Source organism: Hippopotamus amphibius, chromosome 9, assembly GCF_030028045.1.
Source record: "Hippopotamus amphibius kiboko isolate mHipAmp2 chromosome 9, mHipAmp2.hap2, whole genome shotgun sequence".
NCBI lineage: Eukaryota > Metazoa > Chordata > Mammalia > Artiodactyla > Hippopotamidae > Hippopotamus > Hippopotamus amphibius.
Window position 1 is genome coordinate 94,814,131 of NC_080194.1, and position 11,368 is coordinate 94,825,498.

Sequence of the window (11,368 nt, forward strand, 5' to 3'; positions counted from 1 at the left end):
CTGAAGTAATCTTAAACTCATGACCAAATTAGATTTATCTCAGGAATGCAAGGATCTTTTTAAAATAGAAAATCTATAAATGTAATTCATGAAATCCCATTAAGGAGAAAAGTTAATGCTTATTTTCATAGATGCACAAAAGTACTTGACAAAGTTGTTTATATGCATTTATAACATATGTATGTTAAAAATTGTCAAAAAAAAAAGAGAAATAGAACAAAGTATTCAATTTTAAGGAGGCTGTCAGAATTCTACACCAGTTATTGTACTTAACAGGGAAACTTCAGAAATAGTTCTGTTTTTTGTTTTAATTTATTAATTTATTTATTTATTTATTTATTTATTTATTTATTTATTTATTGGCTGCATTGGGTCTTCATTGCTGTGTGCAGGCTTTCTCTAGTTGCAGCGAGCAAGGGCTACTCTTCATTGTGGCACTCGGGCTTCTCAACATGGTGGCTTCTCTTGTTGCAGAGCACAGGCTCTAGGCATGTGGGCTTCAGTAGTTGTGGTGTGCAGGGTCAGTAGTTTTGGTTTGTGGGCTCTGGAGCACAGGCTCAGTAATTGTGGTGCACTGGCTTAACTGCTCTATGGCATGTAGGATCTTCCTGGACCAGGGATCAAACATGTTTCCCCTGCATTGGCAGGTGGATTCTTAACCACTGTGCCACCAAGGAGGTCCCAGAAATTGTTCTTTTGAAATATGGAAATGACAAGGATGCCCACTGTCATTCCCGGCCAGCACACAAAAGTGAGAAAAAGGATTTTAAAATATTAGAATTTGAGTGCTCGCTTCGGCAGCACATATACTAAAAAAAATTGGAACGATACAGAGAAGATTAGCATGGCCCCTGTGCAAGGATGACTCGCAAATTCGTGAAGCGTTCCATATTTTTAATATGGGGATATGTGTATAAAAACAGATGATTGAACTTGGTGTATCCCCCAAAAAAATAAATAAATAGAAGAAAAAAAATATATTAGAATTTGAAAAGTAGACAAACTGTCATTATTTAAAGATCATATGATATCTGTATTTATCCCAGCAAAATCAGGAGATTTTTCTATGTAGTACTTAGCCAATAGATATAAATGCTGGGTCAAAGGTTAGGACATATTCAGTTTTACTAGAAATTGCCAAACTGTTCTCCCAAGTGACACACTAGCAGTGTATAAAAGCTCCTTTAACTTGCCTCCCCCCCCAAATTATACTTTTATGCTTTCAAATTTGGCCTATATGATGAGTGTGGCGTGTCTGTCACTGTGATTTCAATTTTCACATCATGATAACTAGCAATATTGAACATCTTTTCACATATATTTATCATTCAAGTATCATCTTATATGAATTGTTTATTCATATCTTATGCCTGTTTCTCTATCAGACTGTCTAGCCCTTAGCTTTGTTCATAAATATATTCTTTTGCATTTTCTCCTAAAAGTGTTTTTTTTCAGATAGACAGAAGTTAATACAGATAATCCCTTACAAAGTGCCACAAAGGGTGGAGTAGAAAAAAGGGGAAGATAAGGTTACCCAATAATTAGTAAGTGCAGGAAGTCACTAACTCTAGGGCCAGTGGAGCAAAAGGGGAAATAGTGTTACCCAGATGCTGCTGTTGAAACCCTGCTGACTGAACAGGAACTCAGGATCCCACTGGCCAACACTATCACCATGCAGCTCCCTTCACCACTATCAGAACCTAACAGGAAACCACATGGTTGGGAAAGTAGTCCTACTTGACATTAGAAAACATGTTCTGAAAGGGTAAGTGTGGAGCTAAGAGATCAAAGACACTATCTGGAACATCATGTCCTTTTCTTTTTAACATTGTTTAAAATTTATTTATTTATTTATTTATTTATTTATTGGCTGCATTGGGTGTTCCTTGCTGCATGTGGGCTTTCTCAAGTTGTGGTGAGCAGAGGCTACTCTTCGTTGCAGTGCATGGGCTTCTCATTGCGGTGGCTTCTCTTGTTGTGGAGCACAGGTTCTAGGCACCCAGGCTTCAGTAGTTATGGCTGTTGGGCTCTAGAGTGCAGGCTCAGTAGTTGTGGTGCACAGGCTTAGATGCTCCGTGGCATGTGGGATCTTCCCTGACCAGGGCTCGAGCATGTGTTCCCTGCATTGGCAGGTAGATTCTTAACCACTGCACCACCAGGGAAGTCCTGGAACACTTGTTCTGCTGGTGTTGGAGTCTCCCGAAGAGGCGGGAGTTGGCTGTGGCTCACCACAGGGACAGGGACACTGGCGGTGCAAGTTCTGGGCTCTCCTAAAAGTTTTACAGTTTGGCTTGTCACAATTTAGTAATGAACCTATCTGGAATTTGCATGCTGTAAGGTAGGAACCTTATTTTATGATGTTTTCTCTCTTTTTTTTTCAGTACAGACAATTTTTCATTACATCGGGTATCCTTTCCATCAACTTGTAATGACAACTCTATTATTTATCAAGGTTTTTTAGCAGGTTGATTTATGGGTTTTTTATTCTATCTCAGTGATCAATCTGTTTATAGATGTGCAAATACCAGACTAGCTTAATTGCAATTGCTTTTTAATAAATTGATATCTGGTAGGGTAGCTCCCCCCCCCCTTTTTTTCTTTCTTTCTTTTTTTTTATTTATTTTTTTTGTGAGTGTGCTTCTTCTGTGGATTTGTTTTCCTACTTTTGGCTTATTGCTCTCCCATACAATAATTAGTCACCTTAGAGAGGTCTGACAGAATTCAGGGGAGAATTGCAATCTGCATGATATTAAACTTTCTTATTCAGAAACGTGACACACCATTTCATGTATTCAGGTCTTCTTTTATGTCCTTCAGTATTTTATAATGTTGCCCATAAAAATGATTTACATCCTGTTTTAATTTTAGATGTTACTGCAAATAGAATTTTTTACTATTATATTTTTAATTGGTCATTATTACTGCTTGGAATACAATTGACTTTATACATTGATTAGTTTCCTAGGACTGCCATAACAAAGTACAATAAACTGTGTGGCCTAAATCACATCAATTTATTCTCTCACAATTAGGGAGGCTAGAATGTGAAATCGAGGTGTCAGTAAGATGACACTCCCACCGAAGGCTCTAGGGAAGAATCCTTGCTCACCTGTCTCAGCTTCTAGTGACGCCAGGCATTTCTTAGCTTGTGGCAACAGAACTCCAACCCCTGCCTCCATCTCCACATGGCCTCTTTCTCTTGTGTCCTCTTTTTTTTTCACAAGGACACCAGTCATTGAATTTAGGGCCTAACTTAAATTGAGAATGATTCCATCTTGAGATCCTTAACTAATTACATCTGCAAAGACCCTATTTCTAAATAAAGCCACAGGGGCTCCCCTGGTGGTGCAGTGGTTGAGATTCTGCCTGCCAATGCAGGGGACATGGGTTTGATCTCTGGTCTGGGCAGATGCCACATGCTGCAAAGCAACGAAGCCTGTGTGCCACAACTACTAAGCCTGTGCTCCAGAGCCCACAAGCCACAACTACTGAGCCTGCGCACCACAACAACTGAAGCCTGTGTGCCTAGAGCCCATGCTCCACAACAAGAGAAGCCACTGCAATGAGAAGCTGGCTTACCCCAATGAAGAGTAGCCTCTGCTCACCACAACTAGAGAAAGCCTGCACGCAGCAACAAAGCTCCAATGCAGCCAAATAAATAAGTAAATAAAGTAAATAAATAAATATAAATAAATTTTTAAAATAAATAAAAGAGGTCACAATCTGAGGTTTTGTGTGGACATGAATTTTGAGTAGACACTATTCTACTCACAATCTTACATCAAACAACTTGACCAAACTCTCATATTATTTCTCATAGTTTGCAGATTATCATATCTTTTATGTCATCATCAGACAATTTTCTCATTTCCTGTCTCTTCTGTCATTCCTTTTTTTTCCCCCTTAGGACTTCTTACTTTTGCTACAAAATATTGAACAAAAGCTGTAATGACAAGCAACTTTGTTCCTAACTTGAATATGAATTCTAAAATTTCACAGGAAAGTGAAATGTATTTGATGTAGAGTTTCAATAAATAGCCTGTATTATACTAATCAAGTTTCCTTCAATTCCTGGTGTGCTAAAAGGTTGTTTTTACATTGCTTTGTTTTTAAATTATGAATGAGTGCTGCATTTTATTGACTTTTTTTCAGCATCAATTGAAATGATTACATTTCTTTCATTTAACTGTTCATGTGGTTGTCAGGGAGGAATCATTTTTCCTCTATCCTCCTGTGTTCAGTAGCTGGAGTCCTATATATTTTGTCTTTTTCTCTTGATCAGATTTACTGGGAAGTTGCTCATTTTTAGTTCTCTTCTAAGATTCAGCTTTTTATTCTCTTGATCATTTCTATCGTTTCTCTGTTTCATCCCCTATTAGTGTCTGCTCCTATATTTATGATTTCCTTACTTCTACTTTCTTCAGGTTTACTATGCTGCTCTTTTTCTATTCTTGACTTGGACATCTAGTTCATTTAGTGTGAATTCTTAGTACTGTATAATCACTGCATTGACAGTGATATATTTCCCCCTCAGTACAACTTGGTGGCTTTCCACATTTGATATAAAGTACTTTCATGGTGATGCACTGTCAAATATTTTGATTTCATTGTGTTTTATATATAAATGATGAATTTAAAAGTTGTTGAGATTTCTCTTGTGGCCTTTATGTGATCTACTTTTGATTTTCATACGTACTTAAAAAAATAATGTAGTGTCTCTGTTTGTTTCCTTGGTTTTTACCCTACCTTTTCGGGATTCTTATTAAAGGTGGATATTGACATTTTTATTTCTTTGCTCCTTATCTTTTCACTTGTCTTTCACATTCTTTCAACTCCTTCTTAATGATTTCTGGAGAGTTCTTCAACCTGATCTTCCAGGTTACTAATTTCATTTTTGTATACCTTCTACTCTTGCCCTCGACGATTACATATGTTGGTTATTATATGTTTAGACTGAGACTCCTACTAATTCTGCTTTATGACTGCTAATTTCTGCTTTACAGTCAGGCACTTGATATCTCTTCTTTCTCTCTCTCGAATGAGATTACACTTAATTCTAATTCTTGCTCTATTATTTTTCTCCTTTTTCATATAGTGATTGTGCTCTTCAGATGTCTCACTATTTTTCCATGAGGTCACAATTCCCTGGGATTTTTGGCTATCAACAGTAAAGTCTTCCTAGGAGAACAGGCCAAATTCCAAGCTTTAGCTTGCGCTGTCAGTAATGAATTTATAGAGGTTCTTAGAAGGCTTTTTTAGTTCTAAGAGCTAGCTTTGATCTGTCCTCAACAATTTCCCATTCTATTACTCACACACCCAACCCTAAGTCACTTTTCTGTACCTCCACCAAGTACAGCTTTCCCAAGAGCTGTCATCCTCTTGTGATCTAGTCACTGAAACCAGCAGTTCTCAACCAGTGGAGGTCTTTGGAAATGTGTGAGGGAAATTTGGGGGTTGCTCTACCAACACATTATTACAGGTATTTAGGGCAAGGGACTGGGGATACTAAGCATGCAGTATTATAATGCAAAGAAAAATCCCACACAATGAAGTACTGTCCCAAACAAAATGACAGTAGTGCCCCCAGTAGTGAGGTTAAAGTTTAGGACTAGCTCATTCATTTACACACACACAGATTTTTCCTCTCTACCCACAGAGTCCCCTAGTGGTGTCCGAAGCTACTACACTGCTTCCAGTTCTGTGCTGGGAGATGATGCTGATTTTCTGCTCTACAGTAGCAAGGTGGCAATCAATGTTCTAACCAGGGCATTGTAAGGAGATTAAAAGGACTCAGAATGCTCACCTCAATCTTTATCCTGTCCATGGTTTCCAGTATATTCCTGTCCTGGGTTGGCTTCCCCTCCCTAAACCTTCACCTCCATCAGGCACATCAGAACCCAATTATCTTGGACTCCCTAGCGATATCTCACAGTTTTATTACTACCTGAAATACAGCACCTCCTCTCACTTCTGTGGCATCTCCAGGGTTGGAGCAGTGGCCTCTATTACCATCCCATCTTGCTACCTCACAGGAGCACTGATTATTAACAATATACACACAAAAAACAAAGTACATGGAAAGCTAATTTTGAAAAGTGAAAGCAACAAAAGATTTACCCCAGCAGATAAGATATACAAAGCCACGTTTTTTAAAAAAAGCAAATAAAACCAAAAACAGTATAGCATTTACAGATGAGAAATAGACGAAACAGGATGAAGAGCCCAGAAATATACCAGGTATAGATGGCAATATGAAATGACAGAAGTGGCAGCACCAATCTGTGTGAACATGATACACTGTTTGGTAAATTATTTAGTAGATGATATGGGAGAAATGGACCATTTCATGGAGAAATATTTTCTCCACTTGAGAAAATTTTTTAAACTTCTTTTGAAATAATTGTATAATTCCAGAAAAGTTTCCAAAATAGTACTGAGAGTTCTCATATACCCTTCAAACAACTTCTCTCAATAACATGTGTTATAACCATTCTACAATCTTCAAAATCAAGATATCAACATTGGTACATTCGTGGCTAAACTACAGACTTTATTTGAATTTCACCAGGGGTTCCACGAATGTGGTTTTTCTGTTCCAAGACCCAGTCTAAGGCTCCCACATTGCATTCAGTCATCATGTCTCCTTAGTGTCTTCCAATCTCTGAAAGCTGCTTAATTTGGCATTATTTTTCATGACGCTTTTGGAGAGTATTAGTGAGTCATTTGGTCAAATGTCCCTCAACTTTGTCCTATCCAATATTCTCCCATAATTAGATTGAGGTCATGCATTTTTCTCAAGAATACCACAGAAGTGCCCTTCTTGGTACAACATCATGAGAAGAGACATATCTTATTACTGCTGATACTCACCTTGACCATTTGCATAAGCCGGTGTCTGCTGATTTTCTTTGTAAAGTTATTATTTTCCACTTTGAAATTAATCAATGTATTGGTGGAAGGATATTCTTGTTTCTCCTCAAACTTTCACCTGGTGATTTTAGGATTCATCATCAGATCTTGACACTGCAATTATTACTGCAGGGTTCTAATGCAGAGAAATGATGTACCTTGACAATGGATCTGTTATGTTCGGAAATGGAATACTTTTCATTCTGAAATGTCTGTATTTAAGTTGCTTCACTTCATTCATGTTTTTCATAAGAAAAGAGGGGCATACACTTCCTTTACAATCATATACTAAAAGGGTCTTGGGTAGTATAAGCGTTCCAGTCAATCCTGAAGGGCAAGACTGCTTGCAGATTTTTAAAGTAAGTTCCTCTTCATTCTACCTTGGAGATAAAGTCTGAGCCAGGCAAACCTGCTACTCAACGTTTGGTCAAAAACTGACTAGATGGACAGATACCCATATTCTCCTGTTCAAGTTGTGCAAATCCATCCAAGTTGTTCAGGAAACCAGCCACATCACCGTCTGAATAAGCACATTCATTTACTCATCCACAGAAATCCCTGGACACATGCTGCTAGGATCACTAAAGTATCAAAGTCAAGGGCATTGAAAACACAGTTTTCTTGTGTTTTATTTTTTCATCTTCCTGGAAAACATGTTGTTTCCTGCTGCCAGTGAATAAAAATCTAAACTTGTGTTTGCAATATGTGTACTAGCTGGTTTCATGTAATTTGGACAGTGTCTCACATTTTAGAATTGAGTCCTGTGTGCTAATTTGGAGGATGAGATAAAAGTCTTCCTCCCAGCCACCCAACATGCTCCAGCACCTCACAGAGATGGAAAGCATCACTGAGGACCTAACTGGAAGGGCCTTTAGGACATGAAGCATCCATGATAGTGGGCTGGGAGCAACCCCAGCAGCAGGCATAGGTTTCATTGTCCTCCACCAGGTAGTGACTTTCTGTCTCTGCTTCTCCTACTTCTGCTGTGAACATCTAACTAATGTCTACTCTCTGTCTCCCTCTCTGCTTCATGGCTCATGCGGCCTCGTGTCTTCTGCTATCTCACACCTGCAGGCAGTACCTCGGAGTGGATAAAAATGCAGCTCTGGAGATCTGGCTTCATGGCCTGCCTCTTCCAGGTGCTGATTTTGTGACCCTAGCTAATGCTTAAACATCCTGTGCCTCCCTGTCCTCATCTGAAAGTGGTGAGACCTCAGAGTGTAGTTCTGAGGGCTAAGTGGGTTCATGCATGAAAAGCACTAGAACAGCACCTGGCAGGTAACGAGTCCTTCAATAAACATCAGCCATTGTTATTTGATCCGTGGGTCTCTCACGTCTACACCCACCAACCGCTTCCTTCTCCACATGTATGCATCTCTTTCAAACTGCAGCCAATAGGAGATCTGAATGTAGGCAGTCACATTGAAAGGGAGCACCCATTTGTGGCAGGGATCTCATGCCACGTTTGAAACAGGTGCTCATCCCTGTATAGGTGGCTGGGTTACAAGCACTTAGGCATCAGGAAGCAGCTTTCTACCACTGTTTCACCACCTTTTTCAAAGAGAGCTCTGGGTGTGGCAGTCCCTCTGAAGCTCATACACAATACCTGAGAATGGCACAGATGCCATGGCGATCTGTTACTAGTAAATCTGGAGCCATGGTGAGTTAAATGCTCACGTACCTGCCTCAGTGTTGACCTTTCCCCTCCATCAACATGGCTGAGCTGCACAGCCTGTGCCCTTCATCATTACATTAGTGACACAGAGTGCTATGCCAAGTTCTCCCTGCTGGAACCTTGATAGACTTCTTGCTATTGCATCTTCTTCCACCCTTCCAGGCACAACCCTCTCCTTGTACTCAGATCCCATGGACACAAGACTTCCCACCATTCAGTGCAGCCTCCTTGGCAATGGGGTGCATCTTGTTTGATTCCTGAGATCGTGGCAGCTACTCCCCTAACTTATGGCTCAGTCACCACTGTGTTTTCCCTGGACATCTGCTCTTCACTTTGCCTGATGCTGTCTGCCCATTTTGCTTGGGCTCCTTTAGGCCCTGGCCAAGGTAAGACTACTCTTACCCTACTCATACCTCCAAAGAACTGGTGCTCTTCTGGGTTATATTTTATTGTGTGAACTCATGGTTCCATGTTTCCACCTCTGACTGAGCTCTCATGTTCAGTTTCCTCACTTAGACCCATAAATGTAGGGGAAATGAAATTACTAAAATATCATGAGATAACCACATGCTAACAGCCAATAGAGCACATATATAGTGCTCACACCAAGCTTTTGACCAAATTGAAAGAAAACGATTTTTTTTAAAAAAGAGCCTTTTCTTTTAAGTATATTGGACAATAAACACATGAACCTCATTATCTACCTGAACTTGGTTCTACCCTATGTGTTGGAGTCACACTGAGTAGTGGAAAGTGCTCTGAATCAGAGGTCAAAGTGGCAGGAATCCTGGCCTCAGCTCTGTTTCAAAGCTCACTGGATGACCTGGACAAATCATTTAAACTCTCCTCTGTGCTCCCAGTTCTTCAAGTCAAGCATATCTATCATACCAATGACAGGTTAACATTAAATATCAGTATCAATATGACTAAAGCAAAATTAAAACCCCTAAATCCATGTGTCTCAGATCAGGCTGTGAACTTGGGTACTTGCTGGTCCCAGTCTCCTATGAAGCAGCCAAACCAGACCTACTGCAAATATTTATCTCTTAGTAGAGGCTTCCTAGGGAGAAGAGAGCAACCTGGACTCAGCCATATAAGGTTAAAACAACTTTTCCAACAGTCATTATGTAAAAGTATAAGGAAATATTGTTAAGGTCAGTTCCGCAGAGGGTGATCAAGGATGTAGGGATTATTAACAAAATCCTAAAGATCCTTGTGAAACAGGTCTTGATTTCTTGCTTATATATATAACTGGAAGGACTGGTGTAGATATTTAAACATGTTTAACTTCCTGTGTGGGGCAGCACAAATGAAACTGTGACGGGATCCACAGTGCAGTCAAACTGCTTCCTGTGAGCACTGGCGCATTTGTCCTGGGCACCTGCTCTTTTTGGCATCATTTCTATTCGTTCAAGAACACAAATCCCACATGGATTCAAACCCATGACTGTAAGCTGTCACTCTGGATTGATCTGAGAGTGAATCGATATCATTCTCTTGCCTATACTGTATTTGAGGTTCTTTCAGTTTAATTCAGCAAATTTTATTGAGTACCTACTCTGCACTAGATAATATGCACTTGAATCCTGGCAACTGGGTCTTGATGACAAGGCTCAGACGGAGATTAGGTGGCTCAGATTCCACAGACGATGACGATTCATTCAAACTTCCAGATTCAGTCACACCTTTTCTTGTTGGGTATTTATTGCACACTTACTAAAATTAGACTAATAAAGTCTGAGAATATTACAATGATCTCCCCTGACCATACTGAGGATTTCATTTCCCCTCCTCACCTCTGCATGAACTTAGAACTGCAGTTGTGATCCAGGCACCTCCTTAAGGTGGAGCTGGCAAGTCTGACACTCACCTTGCCTGAAACAAGCAGAGGGTTCTGATCTAAGTTCAACGCATGCAGCCTGCAATTTATACCTGTGATTTGTCTTGGCACAGTGGAGAGGTACCCCAGTAATATACCGGTGGCTTCAGGACAGAGCCATACCACTCAGATCACCATAGTTCCCGTGTGTGGAATTGAGCACAGTCTTTAAACTAAAGGTATGAAAAGATTTGCGAAACTGGGGAAGTCAGGGAAAGGCGTAACAGTTACTCTTGGGTGCAGAAACTTCTAATGTCTATGTATGAGCTGGGGATCTAGGGTAAGAGGTACTTCTAGGGGAGAAAATTTTGAGAGATGGAAATTTTTTAGAAGGGCAGTGTTTAAGCCATCTCATTTTAAAAGACAACTTGAAATTCCAGGGCAAAGACAGAAATGAAGATGTAACCATAGGAAAACATTGATAAAGCCTACAACATTTTTTAAAGGAAGAAAGAAATCTGAATTTTAAAACAAATCTTTTCAAGCTTGAGGGGTGCTAGAAAGGCTGGTAAGACAGGAAAGGGGAACCTATTAACAGATTAGTAACAAGAAAGCTGGAGAAATCATTACATTAAAAGGGCCCCAGAATAATGTGACTATCAGAGTCAGTCTTTATTGGGATGTTTTGTGTCTGCTCTCTGTATCTAAAGGAAGAGAATAGGAAACCTGTTAGATGACACGTAGCCTGGAAACCTCCCCTAAGCATGAGCAACCCTGCACCCATCAGCCCCTCCTTGCTCAGTTTCTGAGAGTCCATGGTGAGCTCCACTCTCAGAATAGTACTTCTCTTGAAGGTACAAGCTGATAAACAAAGGCAGCTGGGAGACAGCTAGAGCAGGGGGAGGACCAACTTTCCATTCTGGCAGTAACTCCTCTGAGGACAAAAAGAATCAGGAGGCACGAAC

General features: G+C 40.0%; 1 non-coding gene across 1 annotated transcript; it reads left to right on the forward strand.

Annotated features, from left to right (window-relative positions):
- Window positions 1-785: 785 nt before the first annotated feature.
- LOC130829623 (U6 spliceosomal RNA) lies at window positions 786-896 on the forward strand. Its single transcript, XR_009047636.1, has one exon. It is a non-coding gene; the product is annotated as a U6 spliceosomal RNA (small nuclear RNA).
- Window positions 897-11,368: the final 10,472 nt, after the last annotated feature.